The sequence below is a fragment of the Carassius auratus genome, chromosome 31, assembly GCF_003368295.1.
Source record: "Carassius auratus strain Wakin chromosome 31, ASM336829v1, whole genome shotgun sequence".
Taxonomy (NCBI): domain Eukaryota; kingdom Metazoa; phylum Chordata; class Actinopteri; order Cypriniformes; family Cyprinidae; genus Carassius; species Carassius auratus.
In genome coordinates, this window is record NC_039273.1 from 13,904,286 (window position 1) to 13,915,699 (window position 11,414).

Below are 11,414 nucleotides of genomic sequence, written 5' to 3' on the forward strand. Positions count from 1 at the left end.
GTGTAAAAAACTCAGTATGCATGAAATAGCATTTCACCCCCCCTTTAAGTTACAAAATAAAGTTTATTTTTTTTATTTCCTCTTGTGTTCATATTGCGAATGTCTTATTTGATATTGATGTTTTTGGACAATGTTTTTTGTGTTGTTTTTGTTTTTTGAAGTGATGTGAACACACTGGAACTTTTTGAACCCATGGATCAGCAGTATGTCTGGTGTAAAAAAGGCAAGACTTATAAGCAGAACACCACTCTAATTCTCAAAATGTAACTTTTGGGGGTTGAATAATTGTTTGGAGCCTAATACACAAACTTTCATAACAGTTTACTGTTCAGTGGTTTTCATTAAATTTAGTTAATGGCAGCAGAATATCTTGGAGGCCAAGTGGGTTGAATAATTTATCTGCATTTTAAAACAGACTAAACCTATTTGGTTAACTTCTGGTTATCAAATGTCAATGTGATAAACTTCTCATTTTGACTGTAGTTACTGTACCTTGGACACCTGTTAAAGGGAAACTGGCTCGCCACTAAAAATCACCTCCAGACCAAATGTCTAAGAAAAGTAATGTTACTCCTGAGGAAAAACTCCAGCAGCCGGTGTTTACAGAAGTCACTTGGTTTGTTATTTTAATATTAAATGCAATTCAATTCACACATTTTTGTGATTTAAAATCCAAAACCTGTGTACAAAACATGACAGACACTTATTGGGCTGCTGTATATGAAAAGATCAAGAAGACTTAGTGTAGCATATAGTGTTTTCACCATGCACATGTATATTTAGACAAACTGTTCAGACTTGGACTAAAGCTCTGTAGTGATTGACACCCTGTTCTCCAAGCGACAACAAAATAGCTTTACTAATATGATCTCTGGGTAAGTTCAGGTGATATTGCAATGACACATGAAACCCTTACATCACTGCAGTGTTAATTGCTCTTAAAATGCAGACACTGAATGTTAGTCACTCCAACCCCATTACTTCATATGAAATACACATCCTCATTAAGAGCCCTAGTGATTACATCAGTCTCTACAGTGGGCCGTGTGACCTGTGTCCAATCCCACATCACTAATGCGCTGATTATCTCTTTGCAGTGTAGCTCACAGAGTGTTGCAGGCTTGGGCTGCAGGGTTAAGCCCATGCTAATCTGTACTTGCATAGATGGGTTAAAAGTAGTTGTTTATAAGGCAATGACTGAAGCACATGCAACTTAAAGTACATCATCCCCCTTATTTCATCTTCATGCCTTTATCTTCCTTTATGCATCATGGCACGGCAGTTCACAGAACCTATTACTGTCCTGTCCAACGGCACGAAGCAGTTGTCGGGGGGCAGCTGGTGAGGACAGTCTTCAACATGAGGTCAAGCGTACACTGCGTGGGATGCACATACGCTGGCCACTCTGTGCAGGGGTCAAGTGTATGTGTCTGTATTGCCTGCTGTGACTAATGGTGGGGGTATCCATATGAGTCAGAGGGACCGGTGTCCAGTGTAGGATTTGAGAGGTGATAATTCATGGAGTACAGAGGCTTCTGAAAAACTCCAAAACTGCCCGGCAACTCACCAGGTTTTACACAAGTCTGTCATATTAAACATGAAGAGGGATCATTCCTTTTAAGAACAAAACAAAGGGTGAAATTGTTCACTTGCTGCCTAGTTCGAGATGGCCAGTGTTATGTTATTTGTTGTTATATTAATTCTATGTTTGATTATTTCTAAGGGATGCAAAAGGCACTGATTTCGTGGAATGACCCTTATACTGTACATGTGTAAGTGTGTCTATACACCGCTTCTTTCACATCTCATATGCAAGTGTTGTTCCTCCTGCCCTCCCTGCTCTGCTGTGTTTTGTTGTCATGCCATCACGTGACTCAGCGCGCCAAGCGCAAGCAGACACTTTTGGCTGTAGTAGGAGATTTGGCAGAAATAAAAAAAAGAAAAAAATAGAGTGAGAGAGAACTCCAAGTTGCAAAAGAAATAAAGCGGGGAGGAGGCAGATCCTTCATATAATACATAGTATGTATTTGTGGCGAGTGGGGCGGGGCCGAGAGCCGTAGGAACGGAGCGAGGCCGGTGGAGTGATTGGAAATAAGCGACACCTGCACCACTCACTGGTCTCGAGTCCCACGGAGGAGATGGAAGGATATAAAACAGGACCGACGACAGTGAAGGACGAGAGAGGACCAGGCCTGGATTTTAGTTGTGTTTGGTTTCTGTTTGTTTTGTATTTATTTTGTTATTATAAGCTTCATTTGATAGTCCGCTGGTTCTACCTCCTTCTTCCCACGAAAGAACCTTGTTACAGTATTTTTTTATAAACTGTATGCCCAATTTGGCTTTTTTATATGCCTTCAACCATAAATCCTTGTGGTTTCCTATGGGAGGAAAATACTTAATGTGAAACTGCACTTTGCTTTCATTTTCAGTGCTCATCTGATCATTTGTATATAGTTTGCTACATTAATAAAATGCATATGGAGTGTGGTCTTAATACTAATTTCTTAATGCATTAATCCACGTCAAGCATTCTCTTAGCCCGACTGTTTTCCATGGGAGAAAATCATGACCATGGGCTGAAAACCATTTTTCACGATAAGCATTTTTAGAATGTCCCACTGAGACAGAAGACACTGGCAGAGTCCCTTCAGAAAAGCAAAGAATAGCAATGGTGCACGTAATGTTTTATTCGGATCATTATTAATTATTGAAATTTTCAAAGTGTAATTGGTTTATTCAAATGCATGCTTTTAAAATAAAAAGTATCTGTAACCGCGTGACTGGTCTGTATTTACTTGGTGTTGAAACCAAAAAATTGCAGTATCGGCCACCTCTTCTTGCAAGCTGCAGTCACGCATTTTTTGCAGTCACCATTTTTCCAACTTTATTTTGTAGGAGCCTTACGAATGTATCGGATTAGAAGTATACATTTTAATTAGGAAATGTAGTGGAGTAAAAGTAAAAGCTGACATATAAAAACTCAAGTAAAGTACAGTTCCCTTTCAGTCAATCACGTTCGACGTTACGAATGCGATCTCGCCTGAGAGCCCAATCACCTTCGAGTGGTACAAAACGAGCCAATGGTACACAAAGTACCTTGGTCTGCGGAATTTGCATCGCGAGCTCCGCCCCGCAGAGCAGGTATATAAAGGAGCAACGCGAGCAACTCGCATTCAAGCTTTCGCTTCGGAGCCGAGCACATCGCATGCTGCAATCACCGCTGCAATCATCTTTTTAAAGATGTCATTTCGCCCGTGTGTTTCTGGGTGCGGTCGATACATCGCTCCTCGTGACGGTCACGATCGCTGTGTCACATGTCTGGGCTTCCAGCACACTGAAACTGCATTCGTGGATGGTTCATGTTCTCATTGCGGCGTTGAGATCGAGATTCGATTACCTTAAAAGGTATAGAGTTCCCACTGCCACACCCCGTTCTAGCTCTTCTTCTCGTAAGAGGGCTACTTCGGCTGGTGGCCAGGGTGATCTGAGGGTTATTGTGTGGCCTTCCCCGACGAGCAAACCTCCTTGGGCCACACCCCCCTCACATACGCCGCAGCCGGTTGAGTTCCCGGATGAGTTTGCTGAACCCTCTCAGGCTCCTGACATCTCATTCGGGGCTCGCGAAGAGGACCGTATGCCGATTGCCGCATCACAAGGCGGGCTTGAGTCCTCGGGAGATGAGGGTTCGGCACCTGTAGTCCCCTTGACCCCGCTGGTTCAGTTCCTGGGAGCCTGGCTAGAGCTCCCCAGGCCTTCCCGCTGGCTCATCCGGACGCTCAGGCTCGGCTGCGCGATTCAGTTCGACCGGCGTCCCCCCAGGTTTCGGGTGTCCACGTGACGATGGTGGGCAAAGATGCCCCTGTCATGCGCACGAAGGTCGCGACCCTGCTGGCAAAGGGCGCGATAGAGCCTGTCCCTTCAGCCGTCATGAAGTCTGGCTTTTACAGCCCTTACTTCATAGTACCTAAGAAGACAGGTGGGTTACGGCCAATCCTAGACTTGCGTGCCTTGAACAGAGCTCTGCACAGACTCCCGTTCAAGATGCTAACGCCCAAGCGCATTTTCGAATGCATTCGTCCGATGGATTGGTTTGCAGCAATCGACCTGAAGGATGCGTACTTTCATGTCTCCATTCTTCCTCGACACAGAGCGTTTCTTCGGTTTGCTTTTGAGGGGCAGGCATATCAGTACAAGTTTCTCCCATTCGGGTTGGACCTGTCTCCCCACGTCTTTATGAAAGTCGCGGAGGGAGCCCTGGCTCCTCTCAGGGAACAAGGTGTCCGTATCCTCAACTACCTCGATGACTGGCTGATCCTAGCTCACTCTCGAGAGCGGTTGTGGGATCTGGTGCTCAGACACCTCGCCCGACTGGGTCTTTATGTCAACTGGGAAAAGAGCAAGCTCTCTCCTGTGCAGAGGTTCTCTTTTCTCGGTATGGAAATAGACTCGGTCGTCATGTTCACACAGCTTACGAATGAGCGCACGCAGTCACTGCTGAATTGCCTGAGACAAGAGAGCGGTTCCACTGAAACTGTTTCATAGGCTCCTGGGGCATATGGCGTCCGCGGCGGCGGTCATACTGCTCGGGGTACTCCATATGAGACCGCTTCAGCACAGCTCTCACGGCAGCAGTCTCGCCCCGGGGAATGGAGACTCCACCCCCAGTCGGTTCAGCTGATTTGGGAACACCTCGGAGACGCTCAGGTAGACCTGTAGAAAATTCCCACTGCCTATTGTTTTACTCCCTGACCGAGGGCACCCTCGGCACGGATGCCCTGGCACACAGCTGGCCGCCGGGCCCAGCCAGAACTGGTTCCCCGAACTTGTACTCCTCGCGACAGCCCCTCCCTGGCCAATTCCTCTGAGGAAGGACCTTCTTTCTCAGAGACGGGGCACCCTCTGGCACCCACATCCCGATCTGTGGAACCTACATGTGTGGGTTCTGGACGGGTCACGGAAGGTTTAGGTACCTTGCCACCACAGGTGGTAGCTACCATCACTTCAGATAGAGCCATGTCCACCAGACATGCCTATGCTTTGAAGTGGATCCTCTTCGTCACTTGGTGTTCTTCACGGTGTGAGGACCCCTGGAAATGCCAGATTGGGTCAGTGCTTTCCTTTCTTCAGGAGGGGTTTGAACGAAGTCTCCTTCCACCCTCAAGGTCTATGTGGCAGCCATTTCGGCTCACCATGACCCTGTTGAAGGTAAGTCTCTTGGGAGGCATGATCTGATCATCAGGTTCCTGAGAGGAGCAAGAAGGCTCAATCCGCCTCGCCTTCAGCAAGTCCCCTCTTGGGACCTCACAGTAGTTATATTAGCACTGCAGAGAGCTACCTTTGAACCCTTGCTCTCAGTAGAGCTAAAGTTTTTATCTTTGAAAACTGCGCTCCTGACGGCTTTGGCTTCGGTGAAGAGGGTCAGGGACCTGCAGGCATTTTCAGTTGACGAAGCGTGCCTGGAATTCGGGCCGGCTAACTCTTACATTATCTTGAGACCCCAGCCTGGGTATGTGCCCAAAGTTCCCACCACTCCTTTTAGGGATCAGGTGGTGAACTTGCAAGCGCTGCCCCTGGAGGAGGCAGACCCAGCCCTGGCGGTGCCTTAGGACCTCAGACCAGCACTTTGTCTGTTACGGAGGCCAGCAGAAGGGAAAGGCTGTCTCCAAGCAGTGGTTATCCCACTGGATAGTGGATGTTATTGTCCTGGCTTAGCAGGCTCAAGGACTGCCATGCCCTCTAGGGGTGAGAGCTCACTCAACTAGGAGCGTAGCTTCCTCCTGGGCGCTGGTGCATGGCGCCCCGCTAGCAGAAATCTGTAGAGCTGCGGGCTGGGTGATACCTAACACATTCGCGAGATTTTATAATCTCTGTGTAGAGCCCGTGTCCTCCCGGGTACTCGCCCCTTCGGGCCAGTAAGGACCTGCTCGGTGTCAATCCGCTTGCTGCGCCATTCCACTCCGCAGACTGGATGCGTGCGCTATTCCCCACAGGTGAGTTCTTCAGTCAGAACCCTGGGTTCCTCCAGTACTGTTGATGTTCAACACATACATGCCCTTTGGTCAGCCATGTTTGGGACTAGGTGCCTCCATGTGTCGTGATTCCCCTTTCTGGGTAATCCTACATGTGTAGGCTGGTTACCTGAGAGTTCTTATGTATCACCACCTTGGTAGATACCTGCCTTTTGTAAGTCCTACCATGGGCAGGCAGCCTGCTAGCATATATCCAGCTGGAACGTCGATGTAACCCTCGTTCCCTGAAGGAGGGAATGGAGACGTTACGTCCCTTTGCCACATCGCTGTTCCGCTGAACGGCCGGGTCACTGGCTCGGCTCCTCAGTGAAGTCTTGAATGCGAGTTGCTCCCATTGCTCCTTATATCCCCGCTCTGCGGGGCGGAGCTCGCGATGCATATTCCGCAGACCAAGGTAGTTTGTGTACCATTGGCTCGTTTTGTACCACTCGAAGGTGATTTGGCTCTCGGGAGAGATCCCATTCGTAACGTCTCCGTTCCCTCCTTCAGGGAACGAGGGATACATAAGTAACCAAGATGATTCTCCTACAAAATGTGTGTGTGTGTTGGGTGGATGGGGTGGGGGGTTCATGCAGGGAATTCTAGTAGTGCCAAAATGGAATAATACAATAATACACAATTATACAATGACTTTCTTTTTCATTTCCCAATTTTTTTTTAATTTTAAGTATTTCATTGCAACCAATTAACAGGTTTTTATTGTAGCATTTTAAGAGTCTTTTAGATCTTTTTTACAGTGTATAAACTGTATTTTTAATTTGGTTTTGAATTAATTATTAGATCCTACCAAAAAAAGTAAAAGATTCATTTTACTGAAACAATAAATCACACGCACACACACACAAACACTCCACTTCTCACAAAGGTCATTAAAGAGATAATACTAGTTCCTTCACCTTGTTATTGTTCTAAGTATAAAACTGTAGACAAAGACAAATACTTTCCCACACTATACTACCCTTAGCTCACTTTTGTCACAGTGACTTCCCCACCTAAAATCAGTTGTGTCACCATTCATGGGAAAATTCATGTTGCTGGTGGCAAGGAGTGAAAGGCGAAATGCCAAATTTGAATCATCCAGTAGGACAGCTTTTGGTGGGAACCCTTTTTTTTCCCTCTGTTGCATTTTTAATGACAAACAGGTTTAGGATTATTGGAGAATAATATTATTCACATCTAGTAAAAGTTGTTAGTCCACAAACAAATGATTTGTTTTGTTATTAATTTTACACCAGCTGCAAAACCTGTAACCCTTCCTGAAGTGTTTAATAGTGCTGTTTTTACACAATACACTCTTCTGGCTTTCTTCACCTTTGCCTTTGTTCTTATGCAAGTGCCAGTTTAATTTCAAAAAGGTCAGTTAATGCTGCAAAGGTTAAACTAACCATCATGTCCATGTCCCCCAGACAATATCCACAGGTTATCCAAGCAACATTTTATTCATAATAAAACTATTATTAAATGTTCAACAGATTTTAATTTAAAAAGGCAACAAACAAAACACCTTACCACTGATCATATTAAAAAAGTGGAGCATACATTGACATGGGTAAGCCACCGTTCTTGTTTAAACAGGTTTTTCTGGACTTTGTTTTTTTCATTACCTCTCCAATACAAAATCCTTTCATTTACAGACAGAAAATACTCAGTAAATATGACAAAGTTCATAACAGTAAAGTTCTCCAAAACAACAACAGTCAAAACCTCAGATCTCAAGGCTTTTTCACACCACCAGCATCGCTGAACGTTGCTAAGTCGTTGCACTGGTTTCTCTAGAAGTGGTAACGAATCACTGCAATGTCATTAAGAATTTACATTTCCAGTGTCATAAAAATGATTTAAAGGAAGGAGGATGTAAATTGCACCAGTGCAAAATGCATAATATTAAACACAAGAATCAACAAAAGCACCATGATGCTCTGGATTCAATGCAGAAGTGTAACGGAGCCAAGCTAGGAAGAGCATTGTGAGTAGGTCCAGATACTTTAATGCCTAGATCTGGACGGGAATGAGATTTAGGGAGGCTAGTGTAACAGAGGGCAGATGCTCAATGCACAATGTTTTGTAGATGCTCAAGGCACAATGTTTGATATCTAATACTAACTGCACAGCACAGTTTTAAGGCTTTCAGAGAAAATGACTATTTCATTAAAGGAATAGTTCACCCACAAATTCATCCACTTACTGCAGGGGATCCAATGATGAGCAAATGAGGTAATGCAAAATTTCTTCAAATCTGTTCAGATGAAGAAAAAAACTCATCTTGGCGTGAGGGTTGAGTAAATTTTAAACAAATTCTAATTTTTGGGAGACTTATTACTTTAATATACAAATTGTATAGAAAAAGGAAATCAGTGGGTTAAAGAGAGAGAGACCAGGACAGGAACATGACCAAAGCTGGACCCAAACTCAGGACTTGTACCAACTTGACAGCTTATTATGTCGGAGAACTCACATGGACCATGAGGCAACGGGACCAGTATCTGGCTAATTCTTGATAGCAGTGATTTATGTGTGGGTGTTATTAATTGAAATGATTGAAATATTGCAAAGTCAGCATTAAATGGCATGATTTTCAATCATATTTTCTTTCCTGTTGTGATGTATAACCGAGTAAAAAAAAAAAAAAAAGTGGTTGGACAGGACTTTATTTTGTCAATTGGAAACTGACTGGATCATTTGACTGATGTGAGTGACAAGTTGCCAGAGGGAAGAGATTTAGAAAGAACGTGATATAAAAAATAAATATCAACAATAAAATAAATAAAATTGTGCTAGGCTTAAACATTTACAATACATGCTGCAAAATTCCTTAAAAAAAAAATTAAGATTTCACTGTGACTTTAACTTGTTGGCTTTAATTGTCAAGTCTGACATTTTTTTTAAATGTTGCCATAACTGACCATATAAAATAATAGACTGACTGCTGACAAAGTTATCGTGTGTATGTGTTGGTGCAGTAAGGGGTCGAGTAAAGACAGCCCTCTTTTAACAGCACTTGTACACATCTGAGCAGGTGTCTCCGGCTCAGCACTTCTGTGAAGTAACCCTATCTTTGATATTCTAACTTTCAGAAAAATAGCCCATGACGTAAAACTTATGGCCTGGTGTTTAGCAACCAGGAGATTGGTATCCAGGCAACTGAGTGACAAGTGTGATTGGTTTGCCCGTCAAACCATTAAAATGGATGTATGCATAGTACATAATGTGGCATCTCAATGACATTTTATCCTGAGTCCATGAGCTACCACACATCCATGCGTAATCTGAGCGAGGCTCTAAGGTGTCTTTTGTCACTGGATAGGCTTTAAAAATAAAACAGGGTGAAATGATGTAAAGGGCTGCTTTAATGCATGCAAATATATCTTACTGGGCTCGAGAGTTAGCTGATAGCTACAAATCAGGTATCAATAGCTACTTGTGAAACAGTTACAAAGTCATGGACTCAACATGTCCATTAAGGTAAGATCCACATATTTTCAGTCGTTATGGAAACAGATTTCATTAAATAAGAGCCAAACATTAGTTCAAGCTGCTGTCTTTGGCAGATGTGTTGGCCTGTATCCACATGAACACATATGCCTTTAGATGGAAGGATGCCTAGTGGCTACTTTACATTTAAAGCCATTCAGTTCACTTTGTTAAATTTCCATTGTGAGTCATCTCCAAGAAAGCATGCTGATGTGACAGTGTTTAACAATAACTGTGTTTCCACTGGCTCTCAACTGTAACAATCTTTTCATACATGAAATAGAGAGTCATGGGCTCAGTTAGATGCAAAGGCCATGTAATCTGTTTTTCTAATTGGATTGGCGCAAGGAATTTACATTGCCGTGGAAGAGAATGAAAGCCGATCTGGGTGAGAAGGAGGTAATAGTGTGTGTGTACATGAACACACACACTAAGGTGGGCCACGTTCCTATGAGATCACATCACCTGCCAATCAGGACAACCAGCTGCTAGTGTGTGTGTGTGTGTGTGTGTGTGTGTGTGTGTGTACGCATGTTTCCAAGGGACACTGGAGGGGTTGTAAAGGCTATCTATTGTTTCTAAGGCTTATGCATTTCCTATGTAAATTATATGAATAACCCAATAACATCATCTCCTTCAAAAGACCCTTCCTTAATGAAAAACGATCACATGTTAAGCAATTCTGTGGTTTGACGCTAGCACTAATTGGTTTTCAAAAGACTGGGAGATGAGGTGCACTTCTTAATAGGATATGATAGATACAGAGTTCAGGGTGATAAACACGTCAGCAGCTGGATTTACACCAGTCTGGGTCACCATGTACTTTATCTGTCTTATGGTTAGGCAACCATGAACTAATGTGCTAACTACACCTCTGTTTTTTTGTATTTAGATGTTAGTAACTAGACATCTGATCACACATGTACCTGGATTAACAGATAAATCTGTTTTTGTTTAAAATATTAGGTATAAAACGTCATCTTTGGTTTCTCATTTTTGGACACACCATTCACAAATGAAAGTAGCACTACTATATACTACTGGAAATACAAAGGGCGGAAGATCAAAAAGCAGGAAATGACATGAAAGTTGATGCTGATTCATTCAGTGTCCTAGTTCTTTACTTCCAAAGTCAGGAGGGTTGAATGGAACACTTTACAACTAAAATAAAAATAAATATATGATTATATATGATAAATGACTGCTGGAACCACCGTGAAATCTGTGGGAGCAACCTGCAGCTATATCCCTGTGTGTTCAATTGCTTCAGTGCATCACTTGCGGAAAAGAGCCGAAAATGTTAATTAAAAAGAAATGAGCTGCAATACAGGTTGTCCCGGCTCTTCTTTACGGGCTGTGCACCCACAGGGCAAATACAGCTTAATAACCTACAACAGGAAAAAAACTACAGATGCAAACTTTGTTTGTCAATGAAACAATACTAAAATGAATAGGAAAAAATCTAACTGACACTACAAAATACATTATTGCACATGATTAAACAGAATGTACATTGCAAAAGTGTCTAAACCAGATTAAAAAGTTATTGTATTATTGTGTTATAGTATTCTTATTGTTACTGCAAGACAAACAGTGTTCCATATGCTAACCCTAACCCATCGTTTCAACATCAAATGGAAAGAAACACAAATTTACATTGGACTACAAGACACCTTCTCTGTATATACACCATATATAGCTATCCGTAAAACATTAATAATGCTTTTTACATTTTATGCTTAGTGTAGCTTGTTTTCCATTAAAAACTCTGTAAATTAGGAGTCAAGAGGATGTGTAATTACCAGCAACCCAGCTGCTCTCTTAGTAATGAAGTGCACCATACTGGCTTTTGCACCAGATAAAAAACAAGTCATCAATCAAGGAAAGATCACATGACATTAACCAGAACCTGGA